Genomic DNA, 17,883 nt, shown 5'->3' on the forward strand with positions numbered 1-17,883 from the left:
CACCTGGATAATATACACTTGTACGTTATTTTACCACAGTATTGAGATATTATAAAGAGTTAAGTAACCGATGAGGTGTAATAGCCCCAGGGGAGTAGACTGTAGCACCAGTCGAGCAGGACTGTACTCCCAAGGTGGATGGAAAGCTGATCACAAGGAAAGCTGGAGCTCCCGTTTCATCAGCCCTCAGGACTAGTTCCTGTCCATCCCCCTTAGCTCTACTTTTTCAGTCTATTCGTTACACAGAGAGTAGGCCAGCATGCTCTCCAATACAAGATTCTCTAACTGTCAACACCAAACTACATGCATCACTTCCTATTCAAAATTTAAACAAAAATGGCGTCTAATAACCTAGCTTCCGAGTCCCCAGGGAAAGGGGGACCACATATGCCCCCAACATCCTTCTCTCTCCCGGTCACGACTCAACACGTTGCCTTGAACCACTGCTTGACTCACTTCATTTCTGCAACATTCGCGGCCTTTCTTCTAACTTTCCTCCTCCTCTTCTAAACCTCATCTTCATTTCATGACTGAGACTCAGCTGTCTGAGGCAACTGACAGCAAACACTCCTCTGTATCCTACTTTCTCTATACTCATTTCAAAGCCAAAGATGGCTGTTATGCATATGTACACAATGACTTATCTCGAGCTTGTGTTCCTGAACTTCATTCTTCTGAATTCTCTGCTCTCTGGCTTCGGCTTTCCAGTCATTCTCTGAGTAAATACATCTGCGCTGTTTACTTATTCCCTAATTCTATTGATTATGGAAAATTCTTCAACTATATTACGATGGAACATATCCCGTCCATTTCTCCTTTCTCTGAAATCTCCACTGTAGGAGATTTCAATGTCTCCACCACCTTGGCTTTTCTCTCCATTCAGTGGTCGACCTGGTAAACAAGCCTACATCTTTTCTTAATGACCTAGAGCAGCTTGTACAGCACCCTACCCGTATCCCTGACTGTTTTGGAGAGAGTTCCAACAAAGTTGACCTCTTCCTTACAACTAATCCTTCTGCTTACACTGTTAATCATTCCTCTCCACTAGGCTCCTCCAATCACAACCTTATTATCTTAACATGTCCTATCGCTTCAGTACGGCCAGTGGACCGTCCAAAGAAACGTTGGTTGTGGCACTTTCGAGCTGCTGACTGGGAGGCCCTCAAGCAGTACTTCTTTGATTTTCCCTAGAATAAGTATTGCTTTCATGGCCGGGAATCATCTGAGTGTGCCTTGCACATTACGACGGTTATTCTCTCGGGCATGGAAGCATACAATTCTCTCATATCCTTTGACTAATGCAAAAAAAAGCCTTGGTTCAATGACGCTTGTTCTAATGCTGTCCACAATAAGGAGAGGGCCAGTAAAAGGTACCAAAGCCAACCCACCCCTGAATCACGTCTTTTTTTTATGTTTGTGCCCGGAATTGTGCTAAGTCTGTTCTTTGCTCTGGTAAAAATAATTTAATCTGTACTAAGTGCTTTCAACTCTCCAACTCGAATTCTTCCCTCTTCTTCCGGCACCTTGCCAAAGACCTCTCCAACAACTTTACCTCATCATCCTTCCCTCCTCTTTTCTGCTCTGATGTCTTTGAAGCTACTGTATTTCCTCTACTGATAAAGGAGATCTCTTCTCTCAGACTTTCTCTTCCAGTTCCACCTTAGACGATTCCGGTGCTATTCCTCCATCACTTTCCCCCTCTGACTTCCCTATGGCTGACATTAAAATTTCTTCAACTGATGTATTTTCTACCATCACTGGCCTTAATACTAACAAGGCATATGGGCCTGATGGGGTCTTTCCTGTTGTCCTCAAAAACTGCTTCTGTGCTTACACCCTGCCTAGGTAAACTATTTTGCCTTTGTCTATCAACTTGTACCTTTCCTTTTTGCAGGAAGTTTGTTCTCATTCAGCCTGTCCAAAAGAAGGGCGACCATTCCCAGCCCTCTGACTATCGCCCAACTGCTATAACTTCCTGTGTCTCAAAAGTTTTTGAGTATATTCTTAACAGTAAAATCTTAAAGCATCACTCCTATCAGCCTTCTTTCTGATCGTCAGTATGGGTTCCATCAGGGACACTCCATTGGCGATCTTCTCATTTACCTTTCAGACTCTGATCATCCTCCTTTCGGGACTATGAGGAAAGGTTTGTCACTGCACTTGACATCACAAAGACTTTCGATCGAGTCTGGCATAAATCTTTCATTTCCAAATTGCCCTCTTATGATTTCAGTCTTTCTATCTGTGCCTTCATCTATAGCTTCCTTTTTGGTCGTTCTATAGCCGCTGTAATAGACGGCCATCGCTCATTTCCTGTCTGTCAACTGTGAGGTTCCTCAGGGCTCTGTCCTATCACGAACTCTCTTCCTTTTATTCATCAGTGACCATCTGAGCTGTACATCTATCTCTATCCACTCACATACTGATGATTCCACCTTTCACCTTTCCATTCGGTTTACGCAACGTCCATCTCAGCATTTACTTCAACAAACAAGGGATGAGGCTATGGCACACCTGACATCTTACTTGGCTCTTATCTCTGACATGGTCAAAAGTAATCTTGTTGTTTTTAATGCATCAAAGACTCAGTTCTTACACTTATCAACCCGACAAAATCTTCCACAGGAATACCCACGAATGTTTAATAATATCCAGCACAATTCTGCATCATGCTTAAACATACTTGGGGTTTCATTCTCTCGGGATTTATCTTGGAAAGATCATATTACATCCCTCGCAAAATCTGCTTTCAAGAGATTCGGTGTGCTAAGCCGAGTCCGTACCTTTCTTTTACCTCTGCACAGTTTTTTTACTTTATACACGAGTTTTATTCGCCCCTGTGTGGAGTATAACTCTCATGTGCTAGGAGACTCCCCACATACAGCTCTTCTCAACAAGATGGAGTCAGAAGCTTTTCGTCTCATGAACTCTTTTCCTCTTACTGACTCCTTTCAACCTCTGTCTCTTCGCCGCACTGTTGCATCTTCATCTCTTTTCTATCGTTATTTCAATGGTCGCTGCTCCTCTGAACTGTCTGCTTGCATCCCTCCACCTCTATGCACTCGTCTAGCAACAAACTCTCATCCCTTTTCTGTCCAACTCTCTAATATAAGAGTTAACCGTTACTCTCCCAGTCCTTCATTTATGTAACAGGTCAACTCTGGAACTGCTTCCTTTTGTCTGTCTTTCCTACTTCCTATATTTCCAGTCTTTCAAATGCAGTATGTCCAGGCATCTCGAAATGAACGGATCTTGAATCTGGCTCTCTGTTGTATTGTGTTTGTTTTTTTCTTGGAGGGAACGGTTTGTGGGCTCCTGACCTTTGGTTCCTTTTTCGTTTCATAAAAAAGAAGCAAAATAAATTGCTTAGGAAGAGGTGTCAGGAGGCCTTAACCGACGGTCCTGAGGACTATAACTTTCATTTACCCATCGACTACCAAACGAATATTTTTTTGCCTGTAATCCCGTCTCTTTGCCAGCAAGACTAAATTACAGAAATACGCCTCCGTAATGAAGTGGTAATGTGCACTATGGAGAATTAATCGAGAAGAAAGGTTTTATTATTAAATCTTTGAAGTTAACGATAATTTGATTCGCAAGAGTAAATATTATACCGAATAATTATACAGCGGGTCACTCACACTCAAATACTCATTCAAGCCTGTGAAATTCTCCGATGTGCCGACGTGTATGTATAGTCTGATCTGTTGGAAGCCATACATGGGTATATGTGGCCGACTATGTAGGGCGCTCTGTTAGTTCTGTTACTGTACTCCTGTGCATTCTTGTTGTTGTTTCTGAAAAGAGAGTTAAAGATGATAATCATAGTACTTTTCGATTCATTTCTTGGAACATTCATCTGAAAAAGACTGCCTCCCCTCCCTCCCCCACACTGATGTCTGAAATACAAGGACGCAGTTAGGTTTAACACCACTACCAAAGGATTATCATTGAACTAATAGAGCACCTTAGTAATAACTGATATTACTGAAGGCTGTATATGACATCTGTTCGAAAAGCTCCTCCTGCACTGGAAATGCTCGTCTTAGGACGGTCGCTAATGACCGCATACCATTCTTTTTTTTATCCTTTTTCCTTTTTCCAGTCTCTCTCTCTCTCTCTCTCTCTCTCTCTCTCTCTCTCTCTCTCTCTCTCTCTCTCTCTCTCTCGTTCACTGCCTATACATCAAATTTTCAAAGATGCATTGACGAAACGGACAGCGGCTCTTCCTAAGAATATTCTGGCAACAGCAATAATAAAATAAATAAATTCTTGAGGATAAAAAGACTTCACTATGTTTGAAAATTGTTATGAAAGAGAGGTACGAAGAATCACTGTCTACGGAATCACGGCTAAAAGTTATATAAGAAAGAACAATTTGCACTTTTTTCTTTTTCTCTTTTTTAGGTTTTCTGTTATTCGTCCCTCGTCTCTGTCAAACAACTTGTGTCTTTACTTCCATCTGTCTGTCTTTCCAGCATTAACCAGATGACCTAATCCTAGAAAGAATGGCCACGGTCAAATCGTCTTCTCGCCATAACGGTGACATAAGTCCTTTCCACATCACTCATCCATATCTCTCTCTATCCCGTCCCTTCACCTCATCCTCATTCACCCACTCCCTCTCTTTCCCTCCATCTCGCCCAGATGAACCCTCCCAGCCAATTTTTCTCTGCAGTCGCACAACATGGCCAAGCTATCTCAGAGTACATAATACTTTCCATCATATCAATATGAACACCACAGCGCTCTCGAGTTTCCTCATTTTTGTCCGTCTTTCCCTCCACGTAACACACCACTGTTCAAAAATAACTCATTTCTATTTCCCTTCACTCTTGGCGTGTCTTCCAACAAAGTTCAAGATTGGCTTCAGTATAGTGTATGTCAGATTCTTTCCACAAAGATATTTAAGCCAGTATCCCTACCTATCTATTGTCACCGCTTTCGCTGTACCTGCAGTCACTCCTCCTTCACATTTGTACCATTGGTCGCACTTCATCGTCCAAACTGCCACCTTTGCTCATCGCATTAGATAGGCCTATATAAATTGACTCACATTCTAAAGTTCATGACGTTTCTGTTCCGCTACATACTGTGACTCCATTCCCCTCAAAAGCAAAAACTTTATTCCTCGATACATTCACGTTGAAAGTTTTACTTTTACAAACTATTCCCAACTTACTCATACACCAGGCTTTGGAACACCACAGCCTCCTTGACAGTGGACTCCATCATTTGGAGCGCCACGTTGATCGTCTCGTTGTTTACGCCATCGGCGGAAAAATGACTCATCCTTATTTCACCGTAATAGTAAATGATTATTCTGTTTTTCCACTCTCTAGTTTTTATTGATTATATTGTGAGTTATCTCCACATTCCTTTTCTTCACATACCTAAAGGTAGCATAAAATTCCTTTGCCTCCTCTAATTTGCTTTCTGGAAGAACTCTGAGACAACGTGCTGTCCATGCATCACCTGTGCTTCCTAAAACACTTCACAACGACTGTCTTTTTATTATTAAAACGACACTACCATCGACAATTTTTAGATGAATGTAGTTTATTTGGTCTACATTTAATCTTATCATTTCGTAATGGCTCGCCCAAACTAAATAAAATAAACAAGAAAAAACTGTAACGTCATCTAGCATAAGTGTTTCATAACGAATTTAGTCCACCACATAGACTTGTCGCATATCCATTTAGGCCTGATAATGAAATAATTTCTTTATTACTGCCATCTCCAGACGATTCTGCTAAGATCGGCAAACCTCTTCTCTTGAACTTGTAAGTCAAGGTTCTATTTTATCCACTGAGCTCGAGAAATTTCTCCTAAATTGACCAAAACGTTTAGAAGAAACAAGAATGACAATCAGGTTGAAATCGAGATGATGATTCCATCATTAACAGAAAACTGTCACTTGAATGAATGGACACAAATGGGAAAGGAGAGGGAGGTCCCGGTACATCATCTTAAAATCAGACTCATATTGGTTGTGTTGTTGATCCATGGGGAGTAGATTGGCAAGAATCTTCATAAACCACAGACTGATCACCTTAACCCAGTTTTCTTCCACTTACAACTTGCCTTCCGTAGATCAGTGACACAGTAAGACAAAATGATGGTCGTACATTCTTTCAATAGTATTTCTCAGTGTTTACCATCTTATTCTAGTCTTCAGTATAGAGCAGAAGAAAGAGATTTTATGCCACGCTAAGGTGGACAGTTTACACCAACTGGCAAGAACAATGTAGTATGTCTGCAGGCTGCTTACCTTGTCTGTGTTATGTTGTCAGCAAATAATCTGGTTCTTGCGCACTGAGCATCCTATTATGTACACTACGGTTGGGGGCGGGGCCTACGCTTCGACCTTCAAAGGCTCCAACTTACACACACACACACACACACACACACACACACACACACACACACATTTTCTGCATTATAGGAAAAACAAGAACAATCTCAATATTCACAGTACTGTTCAGGCATTATTTCATTTGCCTTCCTTCACTGTCTACACTGTTAACATCCTGGTTTGACGCAAGCAGGTAAACTCGCCATAATGTTTCAGTATTTTTATCATTTCCATAATCTACCGTCCATTGTCTAGGTCTGTTACTATAAACAAATTAAAGAGATGTCCAATGGAGTAAAGTCAGTGGCTGTCCTGCATCCACCTGGAAATAATTTGAAAAGGAATTATCAGTGACAGCATTTTATCCTGGAACTCGCACGTGATCAGCATTGTGCTCTCTCTCTCTCTCTCTCTCTCTCTCTCTCTCTCTCTCTCTCTCTCTCTCTCTATTATTATTATTATTATTATTATTATTATTGTTGTTATTATTATTATTATTATTATTATTATTATTATTATTATCATAATTATTATTATTTATAGAGGTTGGGGGAGTGGACTTTCTGACCACTGCTTGGTGGTGGGCAGAATCAAGGTGCAATTAGGATGGAGAAATAGAAGAAGGGAGGGACGGGAAGAAGGAGTATTTGTAATGAGAGTGGAAAGGTTACAAGAGGATGAGAAAAAGGCAGAGTATAAGAGAGAAGTGGAGGAACGATTGGGCAAATATGAATTGGAGCAGATGGGGGACGTGGAAGGTGTGTGCAGGATATTTACAGAAGAAATATGTGCAGCATGTGATGTGGCGTGTGGGAGGAAGAGAAGACGGAGGGGGTGCAAGGAACAGCGTAGTGGAATGAAGAGGTAAGACGGGCTGTGGCACAAAAGAAGAAAGCATGCAATGAATGGATGAGAAATAGGGGCGTGGAAGAAGTTCAGAGGCGGAAGAGAGAGTTGTATGTAGAAAGAAACAGAGAGGTGAAAAGATTAGTAAGAGAGAGTAAGAAGAGAGCGGACGAGGAATTTGCAAGGAACTTGAGTGTAAAGTGGAGGAATTGTAAGAAAATGTTCTGGAAAGAGGTGAAAAGAGTAAGACAGGGTGGAAGTGAAGTTAGCAGGGGAGTGAAAGATAAAAATGGTAGATTACTAGTGGAGAAAGAAGAAAAAGTGAGCAGATGAAGAGAACAATTTAAGGACTTGTTGAACATACAGGATGGAAGTAATGCGAGTATAAGTGGCTGGGGAATGGCTGGGAGGAGGAGGAGGGAGGTGAGAAGACAGGAAGAAATCAGTAGGATAGAAGTTGTGGATGCAATGAAGAAAGTTAAATTGGGGAAAGACCCAGGAATTTATGGAGTGTGTGGTGAAATGCTGAAGTATGTGGGAGACATAGTAGTAGAATGGATGTGGAAGATGTGCAGATTGGCCTGGGAGGAAGGTAGAGTCCCCGAGGATTGGAAGTCAGGTATAATTATTACCTTGTACAAAGGAAAAGAGGAAAAAGAAGTGTGTGGTAGTCATAGGGGCATGTCTTCTTAGTATAATAGGAAAAGTGTATGGTAGGATACTTATTGACAGAGTTAGAGAAAAAAAACAGAGGAATTAGTTGGAGAAGAACAGGGAGGCTTTAGGAAGGGAAGAGGTTGTATAGATCAGATATTCATTCTTAAATCTTTAGTGGAAAAGTTTCTAGAGAAGGGAAAGAAGTTGTATGCTGCTTTCATGGATTTGGAGAAAGCATATGACAGGGTGGATAGACATGGATTGTGGAAAGTATTAAGAATATATGGAGTAGATGGGAAGTTGTTGAATGCTGTGAAGAGTATGTATGATGGTGCTAAGGCTGCAGTGCGTGGGGATGGTGAACTGATTGAATTTTTCTCTTTAAAGGTTGGGTTGAAACAGGGATGTGTCGTGTCTCCATGGTTGTTCAATCTGTACATGGATTGGGTAATAAAACAGGTACATGGTAGGGTAGTGGATGTTGGAGTGGCCCTGGTGAGAGAGGGTAGTGTTTGGAAACTCCCTGTACTGTTGTTTGCAGATTTTTTTTTTTTTTTTTATGCGGGGAAGAAGGAACCAAAGGCCATGAGCCCGCAGTAACAGAGCCCTCCAAGAGAAAAACAAAATACAATATAGAGCCAAATTCAAGATCCGATCATTTTGAGATGCCTGGACACACTGCGTTTGAAAGACTGGAGATCATAGGCAGCAGGAAATACAGACAGAGGGAGACAGTTCCAGAGCTGACCTGTTGAATAAATGAAAGACTGGGAGTAACGGTTAACTCTTGCATTAGAGAGTTGGACAGAAAAAGGATGAGAGTTTGCTGCCAGACGGGTGCTACGTGCCCGTCTTAGAGGTGGAGGAATGCAAGCAGACAGTTCAGAGGAGCAGTGACCATTAAAGTAGCGATAGAAAAGAGATAAAGATGCAACAGTGCGGCGAAGAGACAGAGGTTGAAGGGAGTCAGTAAGAGGACGAGAGTTAATGAGATGAAAAGCCTTTGACTCCACCCTATTGAGAAGAGCTGTATGTGGGGAGCCTCCCCACACATGAGAGTTGTACTCCACACAGGGGCGGATAAAACCCTTGTATAGAGTCAACAATTGTGCAGGGGTAAAGAAAGAGCGGAGTCGGCTTAGCACACCCAATCTCTTGGAAGCAGATTTTACAAGAGATGTAATATGATCTTTCCAAGATAAGTCCCGAGTAAATGAAACCCCAAGCATGTTCAAGGATGATGCAGGATTAAGCTGAATATTATTAAACATTAGTGGGTATACCTGTGGAAGATTTTGTCGGGTTGATAGGTGTAAGAACTGAGTCTTAGATGCATTAAAGACAACCATATTATTTTTACCCCAGTCAGAGATACGAGCCAAGTCAGACATTAGGTGTGCCATAGCCTCATCCCTTGTTTGTTGAAGTAACTGTTGAGATGGGCGTTGCGGGAACCGAATGAAAAGGTGAAGGGTGGAGTCATCAGCGTATGAGTGGATAGGGTTAGATGTACAGCTTAGAAGATCATTGATGAATAAAAGGAAGAGAGTTGGTGATAGGACAGAGCCCTGAGGAACACCACTGTTGATAGATCTAGGAGAAGAACTATGGCCGTCTACAACAGCTGCTATAGAACGACCAGAAAGGAAGCTAGCGATGAAGGCACAGATAGAAGGATAGAAACCGTAGGAGGGCAGTTTGTAAAGTAAAGATTTATACCAGACTCGATCGAAAGCCTTTGAGATGTCAAGTGCAATGGCAAAACTTTCGCCAAAGTCCCGAAAGGAGGATGACCAGGAGTCTGAAAGGTAGGTGAGAAGATCGCCAGTGGAGCGTCCCTGACAGAACCCATACTGACGATCGGAAAGAAGGTTGTGATAGGAAAGATGCCTTAAAATTTTTCTATTAAGAATTGACTCGAAAACTTTGGAAATACAGGACGTTAAAGCAATTGGACGATAGTTGGAGGGTTGGGAGTGGTCACCCTTCTTTGGGACTGGCTGAATGAGAGCAAACTTCCAGCAAGAAGGAAAGGTACAAGTTGACAGACAAAGACGAAAGAGTTCGCCTAGGCAGGGTGTAAGCACAGAAGCACAGTTCTTGCGAACAACAGGAGGGACCCCATCAGGCCCATATGCCTTGTTAGTACTGAGGCCAGTGATGGCAGAAAATACATTAACTGAAGAAATTTTAATGTCAGCCATGAGGAAGTCAGAGGGGGGAAGTGATGGAGGAGCAGCACCGGAATCGTCTAAGGTGGAATTGGAGGAGAAAGTCTGTGCGAAGAGATCTGCTTTATCAGTAGAAGAAATAGCTACAGAACCATCAGAGTAGAAAAGAGGAGGGAAGGATGATGAGGTAAAGTTGTTAAAAAGATTTTTGGCAAGATGCCAGAAGGAGCGGGAAGAATTCGAGTTGGAGAGTTGAGAGCATTTAGTATGGATGAAATTATTTTTAGTAGAGCGAAGAACAGACTTAGCACGATTCCAGGCAGAAACGTAAAGATGATGTGATTCAGGGGTGGGTTGGCTCCGGTACCTTTTGTAGGCCCTCTCCTTGTTGCGGACAGCATTAGAACAAGCGTGATGAAACCAAGGCTTTCTTGCGTTAGTCAAAGGATATGAGAAAGGAATGTATGCTTCCATGCCTGAGAGAATAACCTCTGTAATGCGCAAGGCGCAATCAGATGGCTCACGGCCATGGAAGCAATAATCATTCCAGGGAAAATCAAAGAAGTACTGCCTGGGGCCTCCCAGTCTGCGGCTCCAAAATGCCACAGACGACGTTTCCCTGGAGGGTCCACAGGCCGTACCGGAGTGATAGGACAGGTTAAGGTAATAAGGTTGTGATCAGAGGAGCCCAACGGAGAGAAAAGATTAACAGAGTAAGCAGAAGGATTAGTTGTGAGGAAGAGGTCAAGTATGTTGGAGCTCTCTCCAAGGCGGTCAGGGATATGGGTAGGGTGCTGTACAAGCTGCTCTAGGTCATTAAGGATAGAAAAGATGTAGGCTTGTTCACCAGGTGGATCCGTGAAAGGAGAGGAGAGCCAAAGGTGGTGGTGAACATTGAAATCTCCAAGAATGGAGATTTCAGAGAAAGGAGAAATGGATAGAATGTGTTCCATCGTAGAAGTAAGATAGTCGAAGAATTTTTGATGGGTGAATTAGGGGATAAGTAAACAGCACAGATATATTTAGTCAGAGAATGACAGGAAAGCCGAAGCCAGAGTGTGGAGAATTCAGAAGAATCAAGTTCAGGAACACGAGAGCAAGATAAATCGTTGCGTATATATACACAACAGCCACCTTTGGCTTTGAAATGAGTATAGAGAAAGTAGGAGGATACAGAAAAGGGTTTGCTGTCAGTTGCCTCAGACAGCTGAGTCTCCGTTAGAAAAAGAAGGTGAGGTTTAGAGGAGGAGAGGTGGTGCTCAACAGAGCGAAAGTTAGAGGAAAGGCCGCGAATGTTGCAGAAATGAAGAAGAAGAGAGTCAGACAGTGGTTCCAGGCACCTTGAGTCGTCACCGGGAGAGGGGCAGATGGTGGGGGCATTTATGGTCCCCCCCCTGGGGACTCCGAGGCTTGATAAAACGACGCCATTTTTGGTAAATTTTGAATAGGAAGTGTAGTGTGTACTGTGCATGTAGTTTGGTGAAGATAGTTAGAGAAATTTGTACTGGAGAGCATGCTGGCCTACTCTCTGTGTAACTGAGACACTGAAAAAGTTCAGCAAAGGGGGATGGTCAGGAACTAGTCCTGAGGGCTGATGAAACGGGAGCTCCAGCACTCCCTGTCATCAGCTTTCCATCCACCTCGGGAGTACTGCCCTGCTCGACTGGTGCTACAGTCTACTCCTTCGGATACTGTGTTGTTGAGTGAAGACTAAGGAGAGCTGCAAGGCTTGGTGGATGAGTTTGGGAGAGTGTGTAAGAAACGGAATCTAAAGGTGAATGTAGGGAAGAGTAAAGTGATGGTCTTTGAGAGAGGTGAAGTCAGTGAATGTACAGCGAGGTTGGATGGTGAGGAATTGGAAAATGTGAGTACGTTTGAGTACTTGGGTAGTGTGATGAGTAAGGATGGAGGTTTGGAGGGTGAAGTGCTTGAAAGGGTGCAGCAGGGAAGAAAGGTTGCTGGTTCCTTGAAAGCAGTGATAAGAAGCAGGGAAGTGAGCATGGAAGTGAAAAAGTTACTACATGACAGTATTGTGATACCAACTCTAACGTATGGAAGTGAAGCTTGGACGTTGCTGGAAGGACACAAGTCAAGAGTGAGAGCAGTGGAAATGAGTTATTTATGAGGAGCCTGTGGAGTCACATGGAGAGACAGGCTGACAAATGAGAATATAAAGAAGAGTTGTGGTGTGGATGTGGATGTGATAGGAAGCGTTAGGAGGAATACACTGAGATGGTTTGGCCATGTGGAGAGGATGGAGGGTGAAAGACTGACGAAGAGAGTGTATGTGAGTGAGGTGGAGGGGGGAAGAGGGAGGGGGAGGCCAAGGATGAGATGGAGGGATGGTGTGGAGAGGTATATGAGAGAGGGGGGTGTGAGTTGGGAGCGGAACAGTGAAATGGCGGAGGACAGGGCGACGTGGAGGCGATTTGTTTGTGGCCACCCGAACGGGATTGAGGCGTCTGGCAATAGATAGACAGACAGATAGATTTAGAATGTACTGCAAAAAGATATTTAAGCAATACAGTTCTGTGACTTTAACCATCATCCATGTACTTACATACTCTTACATTATATAAAACATTTAGCCCTTTGAACCTGTGTGAGAGTGTCAGGCTCTTCCCCAGCAGCAGGAGGAAGGCGGCACCGGAATCAAGGAACAGCAGATAAAAGGCACCCAGTAAGTGGTTCATGCTCAGCGGTATGTCATTTTGCCCAGCTTGGAAAAAACACAAGGGAAGAATTTAAGACACTCTGTCCCATCCAGTTCGAAGAATATGGCCAAAGTTCAAGCAAAATTATCTGGTTTTGGCAAGAGCGGAATTAAAAAAAAAAAATAATAATACCACTGTAAAGCAAGATTTTCTACACACAGTTACAGTTCTTTGACGTGATTTTTTGGTAAATTGCTGTGAAGATTGATGAAGTAAAAAATAATGGATCTCATACTGTGCTTGATTATATGGGTTGACCTGTAACCCCATAAAGCCTTTAACCAGGCTAAAATATAGAAAGTTGTCAGGGGTTATTTGGACCTAGAAACAGCTGTGCAGCCAACATGAAAGGCGTTTGGAAGAAAGAAGAAAGAAACTGAGGATATACAAGATGTGGAAACCTAATTACGTTTTCGGACTTACAATTTTTTTTTTTTTTAGCGAAGACTGTGTCGAAACTCCCACCAGGACGATGAATTATTGATAATTTTATCATACCGACATCCAGATGATTTTGCACAGCACAGGAGACTTTTCTGACTACAGGGATTAGGCACAGCTTTCATTAACTTTTTCTTAAACAGGACGCTCTCTTAAGCTGGATGAAACGGAAGACTGCAAGAAACTAATACACAGGACGTCTTTGGAGTGAGAGGGAAAATGATGACAGGAAGCATGAAAGGAAGAAGGTGCGGGTACAGGACTTTTATAACTTCAGTCTAAGGATGTCTTTTTCTTTCTGTCTCTATATCCGGTATCTCCCGGTCTTTTGTATGAAATCCTCCAATACTGGCTATGAAACAAAAAAATCCTCTGAGTGATGATCCAAACTTAGCCTCACTATGTTCTGAATTTGTCTCTAATCTCAACCTTACTCTGTTCTGTCTGTACTTCTTACTTGTTTAGTTCTGATAGAAAGGTAGCCTCCTCCCTCTTTGTTTTCATTCTCTTGCCTATCGAATCTTTAGTCCAGTGACTCATTATGTCTGCCTTGTTTATCCACATGAATATCTGGCTGAAGAGAGTGTACGATGGGGTTTGCCTTCCTAGTTCTTTTAACAGGTTTAACTACAACTATAAGCCAATTTAACTTTGCTTTTAGACTGGTTTACTGTACTTACTGTCTTAACCTCTTCAGTCAGAGGAACTTATCTATTATTTCATTTCTACTGTTATCAGTCTAGTTTATTCAGATTAACACAGTATCCTAGTAAAAGGAGGGTTACCAAACAATTCATTTACGAAAATATCTCCTACCCTGAATAAAGATATCAGAAATGAGCAGGAATGCCATATAAATGAGGTACTTATGTCGTTGGGGTTAACTTTGACTTCACTGTAATCCTACCTTGGGTAGTTCCTGTTGGTTCAGCTTTGACTGGACTGTAACTTCAGCCCTCTTAGCTTTTACGTGCTTGGCTGTCACATCTTCCTTCCAGTGGCTTATTATACCGGATTCACCTAATCGCATGAAGATCACCTTGAAGCAAGTGTAAAATGGATCACCCCTTCTAATCAATAAACATAATAAAAAGGTAAAATAGTTCTATCAATCTGTTTATACAAGTCTGTCTACCTACCTGTCTGTCATATCTCAAGAATAATGATTACTAAAACCCAGTTTCCCCCAGTGTCCAAATCCTGGCTGCCCCTACACTTAATTATCCGTCTCTGTCTGTCTGTTTATAGGCAGCCACCTTTATGACGGTGGGTGATAAAGTGATGAACACGAAGGTAGTTGTCTGTTATACATAAATTAATGTTGTCATTCACTATTACTGATTGTGTTGTTTCGTTTCTTGTTAAACACTAGACACTTTTTTATTAATAAAGATACGTTTATAATACTTTCCAACCTGCCCTGTCTCAAGAATAATTGTAACCCAAATTCAGTCCCCCAAGTAACAAAATCCTGGCAACGTCCCTACTCTTCTTTGTGTTTGGCTGTCTGTTTATAGGCAGCCAATTTATGACGCAAGGATAAGAAATACATCAGGAGATTTATCTCTAAATAGCTCTGACACCTATGACCCATGTGTATATAATTGTCTGCATTGATCTGGAATAAAATGCTAGAATTGCTTCACCCATGAGAGAGTAAATGATGCGACTACCAGCATTTAGGATTTTTTTTTCACTCATTGCCACGTAAATCCACTCACTCGATGTAGTGCTGCTCTCGGGTGTCTGCCCCTTCCACGCCTCTCTCCATCCCTTTCTTCCTCTTCTGTCTTTCTTTACTTCATTCTTTCCTAGTCCTTGTGCCTAAAGGTGACTTTACACTCCCTCTTTTGTCTTTCTTTCATTCATTCTTTCCTCTTTCTTCTGTCTATGGGTGACTCTACACTGAGTGACAAGCCTAATGGTTTCCTGTACACCTGGAAACCATTTACTACGCTGGGTGGTAACCATATAACCAAATTATGGCACCTGGTGGTTTAGTGGGTAATTACAGCACTCCAATCGGTTTGAGCCGGTGAAGGTTTATATCCAAGGGGTGGTTGGGGTTTATTGCTTATGTAATGCCACACAGGGATCAGTGAGGCTGGTCACTCTCATCTCAAGTGTCAGGACCAAATTGCCTAGCCCGGGGCTTCTACGCATCTCATGGGGCACCGTAGAATTGGATGATGGATGGATGGATGTCACGTAAATCAAATGACCTGGCGTCAAACAGAAATGAATAACACAGTTGCCTTGACAATATTAGCGTTAAAAAAAGTGTAGATTTACGCCCCCCCTCCACTCTTTTAAAATGTATTAATACAGCACATGCATGTGTACTGTTTATTCTGGTTGAACTGAGTGTAAGATGGGACTTCCCTCATGAAACAAATAACAATTAAGCGTTTATATATACGAGGGGCGTTCAAAAAGTTTTGGCAACAGGGTAATAAAAGCAAAATTAATAGCGATACACATTTATTGAAGTTCACACTCCTTCAACATACTCTCCTCTAAGGTTTACACACTTCTGGAGCCGTGTCATCCACTTAACAAAGCACTCCGAGTACTCAGAAACAGGTATACTCTTCAGTTCTGAATTTATCCTCCTAGCAAGGTCCTGTTCCCTTCGAAGAGGATCCCAGCAAGTTTTTCTGACATTTTAGGGAATAGCCAGAAGTCACACGGTGCAAGGTCAGGACGGTACCGTGTGACTTTTGGAGCACGGGGCTTGGCTAGTCGGTCCTGACATTTAAGATGAGAGTGACCAGCCTCACTCATCCCTGAGTGTCATTACGTGAGCAATTACACCAACCACCCCTTGGATATAAACCTACACAGCCTCGATCCGATTGCAACGCCGCATTTCCAAATTAAATTACTAGGAGCCATAATTTGGTTATATGGTTACTACCCAGCTTAGTAAATGGTTGCCTTGTGTACAGCAAACTATTTAAATTGTCACTCAATGTAGAGTCACCCATAGGCAGAAGGAACTGGTAAGAACAGAAGAGGGAGTGTAAAGTCACCCGTAGGCAGAAGGACGAGGAAAGAATGAAGTAGAGAAAGACAGAAGAGAAATGAAGGAAAGGAGGGAGGAGAGGAAAAGGCGAAAACCCGAGAGCAGCACTACATCGAGTAAGGGGATGGTGAGTGCCCCCAGCTACCACCTAAGTATATATATATATATATATATATATATATATATATATATATATATATATATATATATATATATATATATATATATATATATATATATATATATATACAGTATTCATATACGAACAGATGAATCCTCTCCACAAAAACATGCATATGCAGAAGATCTTTTGGTGCAAATAAGTAAAGTAACAATATAACCTTTTACAACAAGCTTATCTTACGATTGATTCTGCCTGACGATCGGTATTTGAGACTATAGGCCTACATGATTCCTATGAATCATATGAATCCTGACGTGGATACACTTTTTTTTTTTTTTTACGTGTCCGACTCTGGACAAAGGTTTCAGGGCCTATTTCTCGGGGGCAGTGACCTATCCCAAGGCCCAGTAGTCCTCCTACACCTCCACATGTCACCACTTCGGCGCTAACACCCACCATCCATATTGAATACATGCTAGGGCTTTCTCATACAGGACTAAGCGGGGGTATTTTTTACGACATGTCGACGGGTCATCTGGACGATCAGGAAAGTCCGCTTTTAGGAAATTTAAATCCTTAAACTGTTCCCTGCCTCAGCCGGGATTCGATCATGGGTCCATTAGGAGTGCAGGCCGCCTCTCAACCGATACAGCTACCGCCTCCCCCTAGTGACTCGTTCTGAATCAATAGCCTGAATGTGAAGGCTGAATGGACATATGTCAGGATTCGTTTGTTTCGACTGTTTGTACGAGTAATTCCGACATCCGGATTAATTTCTTGGTAAAGATTATAAATATAAAAGAAATCATAATATTATAAAATGTAAATAATTTATCGTGCTATGGTATTCGTATGGTGAGGCTTAAGAGTTTTCAGTAGATGTTTTATGCTCATTTGCGATTAAGTCTCCCTCTCTCTGACCGCATCAACAGAGATCCCCTGATTTTTCTTTTCGAAGCTCCATAGTATTAAAAAAGTATTCTAATATTTACAATATCCAGTTATATTCAACTCTACTCCTGCACGAAATCATCCAGTACCGACCAGGATCATCCAGCCTCAATCAACATCCGATACGTGGTCTTAATAAGCAATTTAATGATGACTCTATTTATTTAGTATACTTGTTCGTCACATTGGTCACACGCTATCACCACATTAACCGTTAATTAAATAAATGTTACGCCAGTGTATCTGGGCAAAAATTACCTCACCATTCCGAAATTTAGACTTATTAAGATGAACCTACAGGTTCCTGAATTTACCCACACTGGTCCGACTGATGGTTTTGCATTATGTCTCATTGTTGGCTTCGAATCTCATTTTTCTTGGCGATTTGTTTCCCTTCTTGTAACTCAGCATTCTCTTGTAACTCAGCATTCTCTTCCATGTCATTTATTTCGTTTTATTATCAACAGAGATTGCATCAGCAACATACGAGAGAATATTGATATGCAATGTACTGAATAAATTACAGAGGAGGAAGTGCTACGAAATCTGCAGGTCACTTATAATGCGACTCTGAGTATTAATGATTGCGAATGACC

General features: G+C 42.0%; 1 protein-coding gene across 1 annotated transcript in view; it reads right to left on the bottom strand.

Moving 5' to 3' along the window:
• The window catches only part of LOC145397134 (uncharacterized), a 42,126-nt gene extending 35,843 nt beyond the window's left edge, over positions 1 to 6,283 (bottom strand). Inside the window, exon 1 of the mRNA XM_080270332.1 lies at positions 6,275 to 6,283. The gene's annotated coding sequence lies outside the window, so the exon portion shown is untranslated. The remainder of the gene's footprint in view (positions 1 to 6,274) is intronic.
• Positions 6,284 to 17,883: the final 11,600 nt, after the last annotated feature.

The sequence above is a fragment of the Coenobita brevimanus genome, chromosome 40 (assembly GCF_032717465.1).
Source record: "Coenobita brevimanus isolate Jiangsu-jjx chromosome 40, ASM3271746v2, whole genome shotgun sequence".
Taxonomy (NCBI): Eukaryota; Metazoa; Arthropoda; class Malacostraca; order Decapoda; family Coenobitidae; genus Coenobita; species Coenobita brevimanus.